General features: G+C 36.6%; 1 long non-coding RNA gene across 1 annotated transcript; it reads left to right on the top strand.

Annotated features, from left to right (window-relative positions):
• Positions 1–4,937: 4,937 nt before the first annotated feature.
• On the top strand, positions 4,938–8,872 carry LOC104088623 (uncharacterized). The gene is made up of 3 exons (XR_011413110.1): positions 4,938–5,102; positions 5,424–5,530; positions 8,587–8,872. It is a non-coding gene; the product is annotated as an uncharacterized lncRNA (long non-coding RNA).
• Positions 8,873–14,416: the final 5,544 nt, after the last annotated feature.

Raw genomic sequence — 14,416 nt, 5'->3', positions numbered from 1 at the left:
TGATGCCTGCAACACACAAGACTATTTTCATATGGGAGTGTGTTTTTCTCATTTTTGCTTTGATGACAGGTATTGATGTGAATATTGGTGAAGTGATGCGAAGCTAGATGTACAGGACCTGGGATAACATGCAGTGGGGACTTTACTTCGTCCACACACTAACTGCACTTTTGCAGGAGTTTGAGCTACAAATGAAGCGAGCTAAGAGGGGCAATGTGAAGTTGGTTATGTCTGTTGATGTGAAGCTGCATGCAATGGACAAAGCGTTACATAACATTTGCAGTGTGCAAGATCCATCTGGGGACAAAGCTAAGAAGAAAATCTCTTATGAGCGCTTGAGTATTATTGAGAAGGAGATCCGTCTGTTAAGAGAAGAATTGAAGGCGTAGGATCGTGCCTTGCTAGATGCTCAAGAGACAAGAGAGTAGTGGATGAGAGAGCAGTTTGCTAAGATACTTGAGGAAGTTCGTAGACCAATCAGTCGACATGTCTAGTGTCACTTTGGAGGACCCATCAGCATTGATGACCGATGGTCAAGGCTGATCTTCACCGCAGCTAGAGTGGTTTCCAGGGAGCTTCTGACACCCACTCTACTTTTGAGCTTTATTTTGTTTTTATGATCTTGTGCAACTGAGGACAGTACACATCCTTAAGTGTGGGGTGGGGATGTCAGAATTGTAATTGTACAATTGTAGTTAGTTTTTTTTATTTGCTTAATCCCGGATTTTCTTTAGAAATGATAATGGAATAAGACGAACTTGAGTATCTATATTTTTTTATGACATGTCTTAAGCCGGGACTTAGAGCTGTAGCATTTGAGCTGATAATCTTCTTCGTGTTCTATGTGCCCACATGCCTTGAGAATATGTGTCACTTTCTTTTGACGCTTAAGTTAATTTGTTGACTCCTGTAATTAACTCCATGTGTTAAATTAATTTGATGACTGTTCTTAGTTGTTTAACTTAAGAGTCGGGTCTGAGCCATCCGGAGTGAGTCATGTGCATTGTGTGATGTGAGGCTTGATTACATTATGTGCTATCTTGTATTAGTCTACATCTTGCCTTGTGTGTTAATCGAAGCAAAATAAGTAAGTTTTGAGAGTCTAGGAGATGATGTGGGCGTTTCTTTGATTGTCCATTGAGCTAGTATGCCATCATAAATAAAATTATTATTAGATATCTCATTTAAGCCTATAAACCTTTTCTTCGGCACCCACTTATACCCAATTCCCTTTTTGTTCTTAATTAGATCTTTTTGAACCTTTACCTCCGAAAGCACTTAAGTCACTAGAAGAGTAAGGAGAGAGTTAGGATAGCTTTTGAGTGGAACCACAGAAAGGCCAAAAGATGCATGTATGTTTTGATAGATCATTGGCCGAGCAACCCAAGTTTGAAGAGTGTTGAAAAAAAAGAAAAAAAGGAAAGAGAGAAAAAATTCAAATAAAATACAAAAAGGGAAAAAAAATAGAAAATACACTTCGTATTCCTCTTAATCCGGGCTAGTGAATGCATAGTCGTGCTTAAAGAAGAAGGATTAAATTGTATATGATTTTGTAGCATTGTTTGAATTGGTCATGGAGAGTATGTATTTGAAAGTTAAGCGTAGTGTATTAAAGTGCTTAGGAGGGTTAGTCACTATACCCAAATATATCTTACCCATCCCTTAGCCTACATTACAACCTGTAAAGACCTAATTGATCCTAGACTTTGCAAGCTTGAATTAGTAGAGAGATACAGTACGGGCAAGCCTATGGAACGACCTCGGGATGCACATGAATTTCTTTGCGACAATGAGCGAATTCTTTTGATTTGTAAGTCCTTAAATTATACGTGAATGCATATTTGAGTGTGTGGACTAATTTTTCTCTTTGGTTTGTGGTGAGGGCATATGATTTACAAAAGATTGGTTAAGTCCGGGCATTTTGAGTTGACACAAGAAGTGAGTCATAGTAGGGAATGTATTTGAGTCATCTTTTGAGGTTAGAATGTTAGAAAAAGTCGCACAAATATTTGAAATAGTCTTGGCATGAGTCTAATTTTAAAGAAAGATGTCACTAGTTCTTTTGTTGAGTTCTAAATGTTGGTATAAACCATTGTCATTGGTGTGATGCTTGAGTAATTTTTGTTGAAATGTGTTTCTTTGCATTGTGCTTAATTTTGAAAGTTGCTAGATGACGAACAAGAGTTTACGTGTGGGGTGTTGATAAAAGGTGGAAAAGGCATATTTTTGGGTATACTTTCATCTCATAACTAGTGTGAATGCGGCAGATTACATGAATTTTTATAGTAATTATGCTCATTACGTGCATTCTTATGTGTAGGAGCAAGTTGGACGAAAAAAGGAGCAAAAGAAGTTGATTTGGGACCAAAAGACAAAAGAACTTTGCTCGTTCACTCTCGCGTGCACACGAGAGAGTGAACGAGCTAGATGAGGAAAGCTTGAAAATAATAGTGAATTAATCTAAAAACGCGTGGAAGTGCACACGAGAATGGGGAAGAAAAGAAAAAGAGAAGTACTTCGCTCGTTCACTCTCGCGTGCGCACGGGAGAGTGATCGAGCTAACCTGAAAAGTCTGTGTATTATTTCTCCCCATGCTTACCCTATCCCTCTAAACTCACTTTTTGAGGGGAGGTGAACGGAAGGAGGAAGAACACAAAAAAGAGAGCCAGGCGGAGATTTCTTCTATGAGTTTTTCACTTTAATTTCTTCTTCATAGTTCCATTGTTGGTCATGACTTTTTATATTGTAATCTTACATAATATTATTAGTAGCTAAACCCGTCATCTAGGGTTGATGGAACCAAATGTTGGATGAAGTCTTGATTACGTTTTGATATAATTGAGCCGTTTTTACTCTTTAATTGTTCAACTATATGTTTCTTGTGGTTAATTGAAAGGCCATTGATTAATCGTGTCTAGTTATCCTGTGTTTCTTGAGAGAGAACACTTGATTAGATTGTTGTTGAACAATGCCACTTTCGAGTAAGTTAAGAGACTAATTACTTGAATTTAAAAGCGGGATTAGAGATAACGAAGCTTTGAGGCGATATTTATGAGTTGTACGAATTGTCAGCTAGAGAAGTTCGAGAGAATACTTCTAGTAAATTATCGTAATTGATCGAGAGATAATTGCAGTAAACCAGAACTCATTATCTTTAGAGAATGTTGCGGCGAGATTATAGCTAACATGTCATGAATTAATCCGACAATTGGGAAAATCGTAAACCCTAGATTTTTTACCCTTGATTCAACCTCATTCTTGCTAATTGATCGTTTTTATTGTCATTTTTTCTTAGTTAAGTAATTTCTGTTAATTCACAAATCAATTCTTGAACTTTGAAAGTTGTCTGAGCTTATCATTAGTGATACTAAAAAGTTGTAGCAAATATGTTAGTTCTTTATGGGATTCGACTCCGGACTCTTGAATCGGATTATTTTTGCAGTGACCGCTTAGTCTTTTTTATAAGGTATAATTGGCGTAATCAAGAATTCTATCTATCCCATTACAACCTTGATGGTAATTAGTATATGTCGTATCAAAGAATATATGATTAAGATGCCAGTACGTTGGATTCATAGGGTGCGTTAATAATAAATAAGAGAAAAAGATAGGAGGCTAAAGAAACTAGGAAGTTTCTTGCTTCAAGTGGCGGTGCGGCTGGAATTATTGGAACCATCAAATAAGAAAAACCTTGTGGATAAAACAAGTAAAATTCCATACTTGAGAAAGATCCTGAAAAACTGATCATCCTGATATTTCAAAGTGCGACCAGATTCCTCGTACATAAAACCAAAAGAGGAATTGCTCCAATCTAGAAATTTATCTTCCCAAATTCAAGAAAGAAGGTTAAACGGCACAACAATCTGGATTCAAACCATCGTGGCAATAGAAGAATTATGCCACTCAATTATATTTCAGGTCTGTATAACGTCCCAGTCACTAGGTTATATATATAATATAAATAACTAGTTTTTTTTCAAGCATTTAAATTGGTTTTGAGAAACACAAAATGAGGGGTGAGACACAAAATGGTGTTGCCTGGATAGAGAGACACAAATCAAGCCGTGGCGGATTTTAGCTAAAGCGTCCTGACAGTCAAGCTAGTAGTTATTAGACGTCCGTAGTCTTTGAGGATTGATATATAGGAGGCCTTGCAAATATCTACACAAAAACTACGTACGTAGCAATTACCTTGGAAGTTAAACAAGTTATTTGTGTCTTTGAGGTGCTACTATGACCAAAATGCCTGGATATATATATATATATATATATATATATATATATATATATAAATCAGATGTAGAGGATTTTCATTACTTTCTTATTTTACCATCTCTAAACTACACTAAGATTCAAACTATGGATATTATAATTTAAAGGGTGTGTATAGTACTATGGAAGTTAAATTATAAATAAATACTTTTTTACCGGAAAGTTGTTTTTTTATGTTTAGTTACTAACAACATTTTTTTCATTAAAAGAGGAAATATTATGACTTTTCTTACTAATGACAAAAATCATTTTCCTTACCACTCTTGACTTTTAAGTTTATATGTATTACTTCCTCTATCTAACACAAATATTATTATTAATCTTTATTATCCAAAATTTATCAAAATACTCTGATTTGCTAATCATATTATTATTTTTAATATATTTTCTTATAAAACATATGAAGTTTCATTCACAAATCAAACGTTGAATCTTTTTCGAACTAACTTCTCAGTGCAAACACACACTAACTCAGTGGAATTGTCAAAAAAACCTCGTCAACACTTGAATCGGTCAAGTGACCTCCCATTTTCTTTTTCAACTTTTTTTGGGTAGGAAAATGTCAAATGAGTGGGTTAGGGTGGATGAGACCTTTTAAATATTTTTAAAACTTGTGGGTCACATATAAAGTTTGAAAAATATTACACCTCCCTCATTTTTTTCGCCCAATTTCTCTCTCATCCTCTACTCTCTCTTTTCTCTTTCACTCAACCTCATCGACCAAGGTGGTTTCCGACGGGATGGGACAAGAGTTAAGCTTCGATTTTAGGTGTAATCGTCTCTATAGACCCATCAAATACTGTATTAAAGTTCAGAACGCGTCAAATTTGGTAAATCCTAAATTCTTCTTTTTTCGTTTCTTACATTTTTTATTTCGAATTTTGTAGAGTGATTCGTTCATGTGCATTTTAAAATCGATTGGGTTGTGAATAACCATATCTTATATGGCGTGGGTGGTTATATTTGCTTCTTAGATTACCTCTGTGCTCTGTATATTAGAATTTCGCCATAACTGCCAATCTAATATTTATTGATAAACCTGTGATCGATTATTTTCTGATCATAGATGTTTGCTAGAATTGAGGCTTATTTTTCTTATTCTGATCATACGTTTAAAATTATTAAATGTGACATTGGATATTCTCATGTAGGTAACATGAGGAGGAAATGAGCTGTTAAGAAGCATATTGCTTTGACAAAGCCTTCACAACCTTCAAATAAGGAAGAAAATACAGAAAAAAAAGCATCGCCAACTAAGGTAATTGCCGAGCCTTCAAAAACTACTATTAGAAAACAAAAAGTCGATACTTCTAAAGCTTTTCCTAGTAAAGGAAATGCTGAGATTTCTAAGCGTGATAGGAGAAAAAAGAATAATAAGCCATCAAAGTCTATCAGTAAAAAAAAGAACAAGATCAAAGTCTAGATTAGATGAGGACATACCTGTTAGTAAAAACTTTATTTCAAGGAGGTTAGCATTAGAGGGTGTTGATGATGAGAAGGAAGAAGACTTGGACATAAATGCAGCACAAACTCAAATGGAAGAACAGGTTTCTGAAAAAATAATTGTTGAAGAAGAAAAGGACAGTGATGATGGAGCCTTAGGTGTGGAGGATGATGAAAATGGTGTTACTGCTGCTCAGGAGGTTGATAAAGATGCTGAAGAAGAAAAAGAAGAAGATGTAGCAGAAGAAGAAGAAGAAGTAGCAGAAGAAGAAGAAGAAGATGATGAAGAAGATAATGAACAATTTGAAGATGGATTGGAAAGTGAAACAAATACAGCAGTTGAAGGTGACCAGGATGCTCTGTCAATTCCTGTATTTGTAAGGGCGATCGATGTGTCCAAATACATATTCAAAACTTTTTTAAGAAAGCATAGGCGTTTCCTGGCCAGGATAAGTTTGAGATCTAAGATCAATGTATTCCATGAGTTCCAGGATAAACTTAGAACAATAAAATTGATGAAAAAGTTTAATAGTAGTTGTTTTGGTCAGTTTGCAAAACTTTCAGAGCACTTGACACAGTTCAATGGACAACTTGTCCATTCCCTGTTGATTCACTAAATTTATTGTCGGAGAAACGCGAGTTGTGATTTTTAGTTGGAGACAAGCATGTTCGCTTTAGATTGAAGTAATTTTCTCAGATGACTGGATTGAACTGTGGTGCCAAACCAAGTAACGAAGCTATGAAGAAAGTGATGGATGATGGCCAATCATTAAGCGACAAAGTTTGCCAGTCTAGCAGGAAAGGGGTGGATGCAGAGCTGCTTTGGAAACAATTGAAGTCCAAGAGTTTTGACATAGTCGAGGCGTTTAAGATTGTATTGGTGTGGTTTGTCCATTCAGTCTTGCTTTCAAGGGATAACATAGCGCTCATCCATAAGAAGTGAATTCGTATGGCTAACAATCTGGAATTTTTCATGAAATATCCATGGGACAATGAGTCTTTTGAGCTTACAATTGAGTATTTAAAGAGGAACATGTTTCCAATGTACAAATCATATGTGAGTAAGAGGAAGGAAAATACTATCTCTGGTAAAAAATCCAAATCGGCTAGTTATGTGTTGTACGGCTTCCCATGGACATTCATGGTAAGTATTAAAACGACCTTCTCAAATTTTTTTACAGTTGAGTACTATTATTTTATTTACTGCAGGCAAAAATTAAAACTTTTTGGTTCATGAAAAAAATATAGGCATGGGCATACGAAGCAATTTCGCTATTTGGTCGTAGTGCCGAAAAATCAAAGGTCATACCGATGTCGTTGCCAAGGATGTTGAGATGGCATAGCAAGAAAGTGACATATGACCCTGATTTGGATCCCTTTAAGCAAAGAGTTGATGATCCTGGTGTGGCAATATAGGGAGTGCAATAACACTCCATCAGTAGATTAGAATCAACCAAAGTAGGAGATTATCATAGACCTCGTGTCTATTATTTTGTTTTGCTTGTCTAATGACTTCTATCTATTCTATATTTCAGGAGGTGAACTATTACTTTATCCCTACCCTACGTAAGATGGATATGGACTACATGAATAATTTGTTACCATACTAGGATGAGGTAGCAGATCTTATAATCGACCAACTAGTGATTGATTTGGAATGGGTGACTGCTATTAAAAAAATGCCTAGTGTAGCAAGCTTAGAGACTAATGATGAAGCCGACATTGTTGATGATGACCCTTTGGGTGGGAGTATTCCTAGTTCACCACTAGTTGGTGATTTTTCTGATATTGGTAGAGAAGGACCAGGCAGGATGTGCAATGCTCAGCTAAGTGATACAGACGTGCGCGGAGAGTTGAAGGTTGTGAATGAAAAATTGGATAAGGTGTTGATGATCCTTGGGGAGATGCAAAATCAGAATGAGAGCCCTTCTAAAGTAGTTGAGTCACCTTGGTACAAAGTTACAAGATTGCAAAGCATATTGAGGAATGCTCCAATTTCTGCAAGCAAGATGAAGAAACTGAAATATAGCAAGAAGAAGAAACCAAAGGTAGACATACTCAAACCAGTTTCAGAGGAAGATAAGAAAATATTATGTGAATGGTTTGACAAGAAGGAGAAGTTTCTCAAAAACTTGTTGACTGGCAGCTATGGCTGGAGGTGTTTCGAGCAGTTGTGCAGTTCTAACTCGTCCTTTTTAATTTTTGTAAGTCCCTTAATCACTTACTGCATGTATTTCGCTTTTTAGTAGCTCCATATTTAACATACGATTTTTTATAGTATTTAGCATGTGGAGGAACTTTTGGCACTGATGCATGTACAAAACATAAAACGTCCACGCCTTTATGCCCGTAGTCATGTTGTTATGGATGTTGCATTAAGCAACAACATGTGCAGTGTATGAGATAAGATCAATGAGGCGGACAGTAAAGAGGGAAAGGATTTGGACTTTTGTGAGACAGTTGATACTTGTCAAGACTTGTGTCTCACACCCCTGATGTTATATCCTCAAGGAAGTATGCTAAAATCTGAGGTTGTAGAGTGGTGCAACGCTAAGCTGTTGTACTGTGTGTGGCAAAATGATAACATGTATTTTGTGCCTGTTATTTTTCACTTGGCAGAGGGTTTGATTCGAATTTACGATAGCAATGTCAGTTTATATAATGATAGTAAACTAGAAGAACTGGTACAACCCCTCGCACTCATGATGCCTAGGGATACTTAGGCCAAGATGTGCTTACTAAGAAATGGTCCTGGAAGCATATTATAGATGTGCCAGCCATTCAACAAAGGTAAATTAAACGTGTCATCCATTATGTTTTACTCATTCTTCTAATTTATTTAATAATTAATTCTGTCTTTGATTATTGTAGTGAAAGAACTGGAGCATATGCAGTAAAGGTTATTGACTTCCTGTCAACTAATATGCCACTGGATCAGCTTAGTAACAAGCGAATGGAGTTGTTCAGGAAACAAATTGCAGTTGATATCTTCAGGGGAATGATGGACCTTCTTAGTTTTATAATTGAAATTTCAAGTTGTGTTGGTCATGGGACAAATTCATTTTGAGTGAAACTCTTAGTAATTTATGATATTTGCATCTACCTCTATGAAATGAAACTACCTTGCTACTTATTAACTGTTGATGCTGTAATTTTTGTTTCCTTAGCACTTTCTTATTATATTACAACAGGCAGCTACTTAGTTGCGTAATAGACAATGTGTCTAGTAATAAACTAGCTACTTGATTGCGTAGTAGACAATGTGTCTAGTACTAATAACTTGATCAAATATAATATTGCTTCAAGCATAACTCAGATATTGCGTAATAGACACTGAGTCCATCAATAAACAAGCTACTTTGTTGCGTAATTGATGTTCGGTAAAAAAAAATATATATATTTAAATATTGTTGCCTTACATGCTAGTACTTTTAATCGTCTTTTGAGTATTAATTATATTTATTTTTTTAATATTATATTTTAATTGTGTAAGAATAAATTAGTGTGAAAATAAAGAGATTTGGAGCAAAATTGAATAAAATGTGAAAAAAAATAAAAAATTAAACCAATAAAAAAGAAGAGAAAATGGGGAGACACCCTTTTGTGTTTGTCCACCCAAGTGGTGGAAAAAAAATCAAGAAATATTGCAAATAGCTCACTGCCTCCGGCGCTAAGGCCAACGCGTGGACCCCCGCGTGCGGAATTTTTTATAGTTTATCCGGGACAAGGTTATTTCGATCCTATACGGTTCCAACTCGTATATAAGAGGTTATAAACCTAATTTAGAGGGATTTAACATAGCTTGAAGGGGAATTCACATGAGAGAATGCATACCACGCTTGGAGGAGGCTTCTAAATAGTTTTTCTTCTCCTCTTTTTTTCTCTTCCTTTAATTTCATAGTTTATTAGTTATAGAATTGTGGGTGTAAGGCCATAAGTTTCTAGGCTTAAAATTTTAGTAATTACTGATTTAGTGATATAATTAAATATTCGGGGATTATAAGGACCCACACACTTCACGCATATTATCTGAAAATATACCCGTGAGTGCAAGATATGGATCTGAAGTGCTGGAAATAATTATTTGAACAAAGAAAAGAAAAGAAAGAATGAAAAACGAAGAAGAAAGGAAACTATGTAAATAATGAGGTAATGGGCCAAGCCCATGTCGGTTTGTGCGGGAATTAAGGGGCAAGGGGTTTGAAACTCCTTAGACACAAAGAATGCAACAGTAACGGCGGAAGGGGAATTAGAAATTCCCAAGTATTGTTTCAAGCTTCATTAGTACAGAAGAAGAATTCAAGGTAATAGAGTATTACATATATTTTTATTGTTGTGGGCATCATCATATATAATTTAAAGAATAAATTTGGAACAAAGCATACTTTACCCAATTCATTGGCATTCTAACAAATTCAAGTCCTCTTTTGCGCTCGGTTACAAATGGGGTGAATGAGCGTCCTTTGGGTTTAAAAGAAGCATTCTTTATCAAAATATCACAGCTTTTCAACTAAGTAATTACTTTTGGATTAAGTTAGCATGCCCCCACTTAAATTAAAGCTATAGAATCAATATTTCAAAAATATCGGAATAGTTGATGTCGAGTAATTAGTAACACTATTTATGCTAGTTTATCAGTTGTTTCTTTGTTCCGAGTATTTGAAACTTTGGATATAATAGTGGTTGTGAAAGATGATGATAAATTAATGGGTTTCGATCATTATAACTTGGGGGTGTACTTGACTATGGTTTAAATCTATTAAGTGATCAAAGGATAGAAATTGAAGTACAAAAAAAGTTACTGCCAACCATTTGAATGCAAAGCTTCTCTAATATGATACAAACTTTGGCAAACCAATTTCAGTCATACATAGAAAAGGATCACTTGGAACATGTGAACTTAATTTGTGCATATTGAGTTAGAATTCACAAGTTGGACATGTTAAGTCTAAATATTCATGTAATGACTCGACCGATTATTTTGAATATTACAGCCTCATTTCCTTATTTACTACTCAATTCGTATTTTATAGTTGTTATGTGACTTGTCGGGGTAATTGGTTAGGGTCCGATAATGCTTTGGAATAAAATGGAATACTTAGTTCCAAATTTTAAAGCTTAAATTGAAATAGTTGATCGGATGTTGACTTAAATGCAAACGACCCCAAAATAGAGTTTTGATACCTCCAATAGCTCCATATGGTGATTTTGGACTTAGGAGCATGTCCGAAAAAATTATTTGGAAGCCCGTAGCTAAATTGGGATTGAAATGGCGAAAATAAAAAATTTAAGTTAGGAAGTTTGACCAGGGAGTTGACTTTTTGATATATGGATCGGAATCCAGTTCTGAAAATTTTTATAGGTCCGTTATGTCATTTATGACTTGTGTGCAAAATTTGGAGTCAATCAGACTTGATTTGATAGGTTTCGGCATCGAATGTACAAGTTGATATTTTTTAGTTTCATTAAGTTTGAATTGGGGTATGATTTATATTTTTAGCGTTGTTTGATGTGATTTAGAGGTTTGACTAAGTTCTTATGATATTTTAAGACTTGTTGGTGTATTTGGTTGAGGTCCCGGGGGCCTCGGGTGAGTTTCAGATGGTTAACGGATTGAATTTTTGGACTTTGAACTTTGCTGGAATTTTTCTGATGCACTGTCTGGTTTCCTTCTTCGCGTTCGCGATGGGGTTCCCGCATTTGCGAAGGGCAACTAGAGGCAGGCGAGGATTTGTTCTTCACATTCATGAAGAGGAGGACGCGTTCGCGAAGGTTGAGGGTCAGTGTGCATTGCGAACGCGAGAAGGCGATCACGTTCGCGAAGAAGAAGAGAGAGGGCTCGAGTGTTGACCTACCCGTTCGTGAGTGAAGCTCCGTGTTTGCGGAGACCTAGGATCTCTGATCACCGCGTTCGCGTAAAAGGAAATTTTGGGAAGTGAAGTTTTGTGCTTCGCGAATGCGGGGGAGCTTTCGTGTTCACGAAGAAGGAATGCCTCGGCAGAGAGTTATCCCATTTTCCATTTTTAACGATTTGGAGCTCAGAGAGAGACGATATTTGGAAGATTTTCGAGGAAACTAACAGGGTAAGTGTTCTTAACTCAATTTTGGTCAAATTACCCGAATCTATTGCTATTTTTAGCATTTAATTAGTGTTTTAAATTGGAAAAATTATGAAAACCCTTAAGTTTAAATTGAAGATTTGATGGTCAAGTTGATGTCGGAATTTGGTAAATTTGGTATGGTTGGGCGCGTGGTTGAATGGACATTCATATTCTGTAATCTTTGTCGGGTTTCGAGACGTGGGCCCCACTGGCGATTTTTGGGTGGAATTTTGGATTTTGTTGGAAAATTAGTATTTTCATATGGAATTAATTCCTATAGTTTATATTGACTGAATCGGATTAATTGTGACTAGATTCGAGGCATTCAGAGGCCTTTTCACGAGGCAAGGGCATATGGAAATAAAGAATTACACGGTTTGAGGTAAGTAACATTTCTAAAGTTGGTTCTGAGGGTATGAATCCCTGAATTTTATGTTATATCAATTCTTTGGAGGTGACGTACACACTAAGCGACGGGTGTGTGGGCGTGCACTGTAAAAATTATGATTTAATTGATTCTGTGGAGTTGCATAATTAAATAAATTTCATTATCCACATATCCTCCACGTGTTAGAGAAATTGAGCCGAGACTCATATTGAAGATCATGTTCAGGCTACGTGCCAATATTTTTGGGACCCACGTGCGTCGTGTTGTTGTGTAATTATTTGTTTAAATTTTAATTGTGTACTCAGTCACATCCATCAATTGCATATCATATCTCAGTCTCTGTTGTCATTCATTGATACATCATATCATCATGTCGGGTTGATTTTCATGTCATTGAGAGCCCGAGAGACGGGAGATTTTGAGTGATATTTATGGGATTGGGTTGCACGCCACATCATGTTTTATTTATTTATACATGGATCTGGCTTATTATAGCGCTTGGGCTGAAGGATCCCCTCTGGAGTCTGCACCCCCCACAATGAGCGCAGTTTATTTATATTAGGGATAGAGTTCCCTAGGCATGGAGTTGCATTATTTATTTATATTAGGGATGGAGTTCCCTAGGCATTGAGTTGCCTTATTTATTTATATTAGGGATGGAGTTCCATAGGCATGGAGTTGCCTTATTTATTTATATTAGGGATGGAGTTCCCTAGGCATGGAGTTGCCTTATTTTTACTCATACTTGGGATGGAGTTCCATGGGCTAGATTGGCCTTTTACAATACTGAGTGACTGATTGTCAGTTGATACATATATATCTGGGATGGAGTTCCCTGGGCTGGATTTGCCATATACAGTACAGAGTTATTGAGTATTCTGAGAGTGTGAGTATACCAAATTTCTATTGTGGTACATCACATACAACATATATTTTGGCATGTAGTTATAGAGATGTCATATTCCTCATATCATGCAGAATTTATCTATTTTACATGTACTGAGTTTAACTGTTAAACTGGAAAGCATGCCTATATTTTTGTACTATTATCTCTGTACTAGACTGTACCTATTGAGCTCATCACTACTTTCAGCCCAAAGGTTAATCTTGTTACTTATTGAGTTGGTTGTACTCATACTACATCCTGCACCTCGTGTGCAAATCCAGGTACTTCTGGATACGGCGGTTGCCAGATTTGAGAATTTATCTATTGGAGACTATCAAGGTAGTTGCTTGGCGTCCGCAGACCTTGACTCTCTTTCCTTTCAGTTATTGTACTGTTCTATATTTTCAGACAGTGTTCTTATCAGTCAAGCTTTGTTATTATTTATATGCTCATGTACTTAGTGACACCGGGTTTTGGGAGTATTTTTATTAGTATTTGTGAGAATTTTATATTGAATGTAAATATGCCCTTGTAACGACCCGGCCGGTCGTTTTGAATATTATAACACCATTCCCCTATTTACTGCTCAATTTATGTCTTACAATTGATTTATGACTTATCGTGTTAGTTGGTTCGGATCCGGAAGGAACTTGGAATGAAATGAGACACTTAGTCTCATAATTGAAAACTTAAGTTAGAAAAGTGGACCGGATATGAACCTATATGTAAACGACCTTGGATTCAAATTCCGATAATTCCAATTGCTCCATATGGTGATTTTGGGCTTAGGAGCATGTCCAGAATATTATTTGGAGGTCCGTAGAGGAATTAGGCTTGAATTGGAGTATAATTCATGGTTTTAGCGTTGTTTGAGGTGATTTGAGGGTTCGACTAAGTCCGTATGATATTTTAAGACTTGTTGGTATATTTGGTTGAGGTCCTAAGGGGCTCGGGTGAGTTTCGGATGGTTAACGGGTTGGATTATGGACTTGGAACTCTGCTAGAATTTTTCGGATGCACCATCTGGTTTCCTTCATCGCGTTCGCGAGTGGAGCCTCGCGTTCGCGAAGAGGAACTGAGAGGCTGGCAATATTTGCTCTTCGCGTTCGCGAAGGGTGGACTGGGTGTGCATCGCGAACGCGAGAGGTGTTACGCATTCGTGAAGAAGAGAGGAAGCAGTCGAGGACCCTAGTCAATTGGTCTACGTGTTCGCGTAGGGGGTGTCATGTTCACGTAGTGAGGGGGAACGAAGCATCGCGTTCGCGATGGGTTGAACGCATTCGCGTAGAAGGCATTGAGGCAGAGGCATTTTTTGATTCGCGAACG

This window comes from Nicotiana tomentosiformis, chromosome 12 (genome assembly GCF_000390325.3).
Source record: "Nicotiana tomentosiformis chromosome 12, ASM39032v3, whole genome shotgun sequence".
Lineage (NCBI taxonomy): Eukaryota > Viridiplantae > Streptophyta > Magnoliopsida > Solanales > Solanaceae > Nicotiana > Nicotiana tomentosiformis.
The sequence above is the reverse complement of the archived record's forward strand: the minus strand, read 5'-3'. Positions and strand labels throughout refer to the sequence as shown.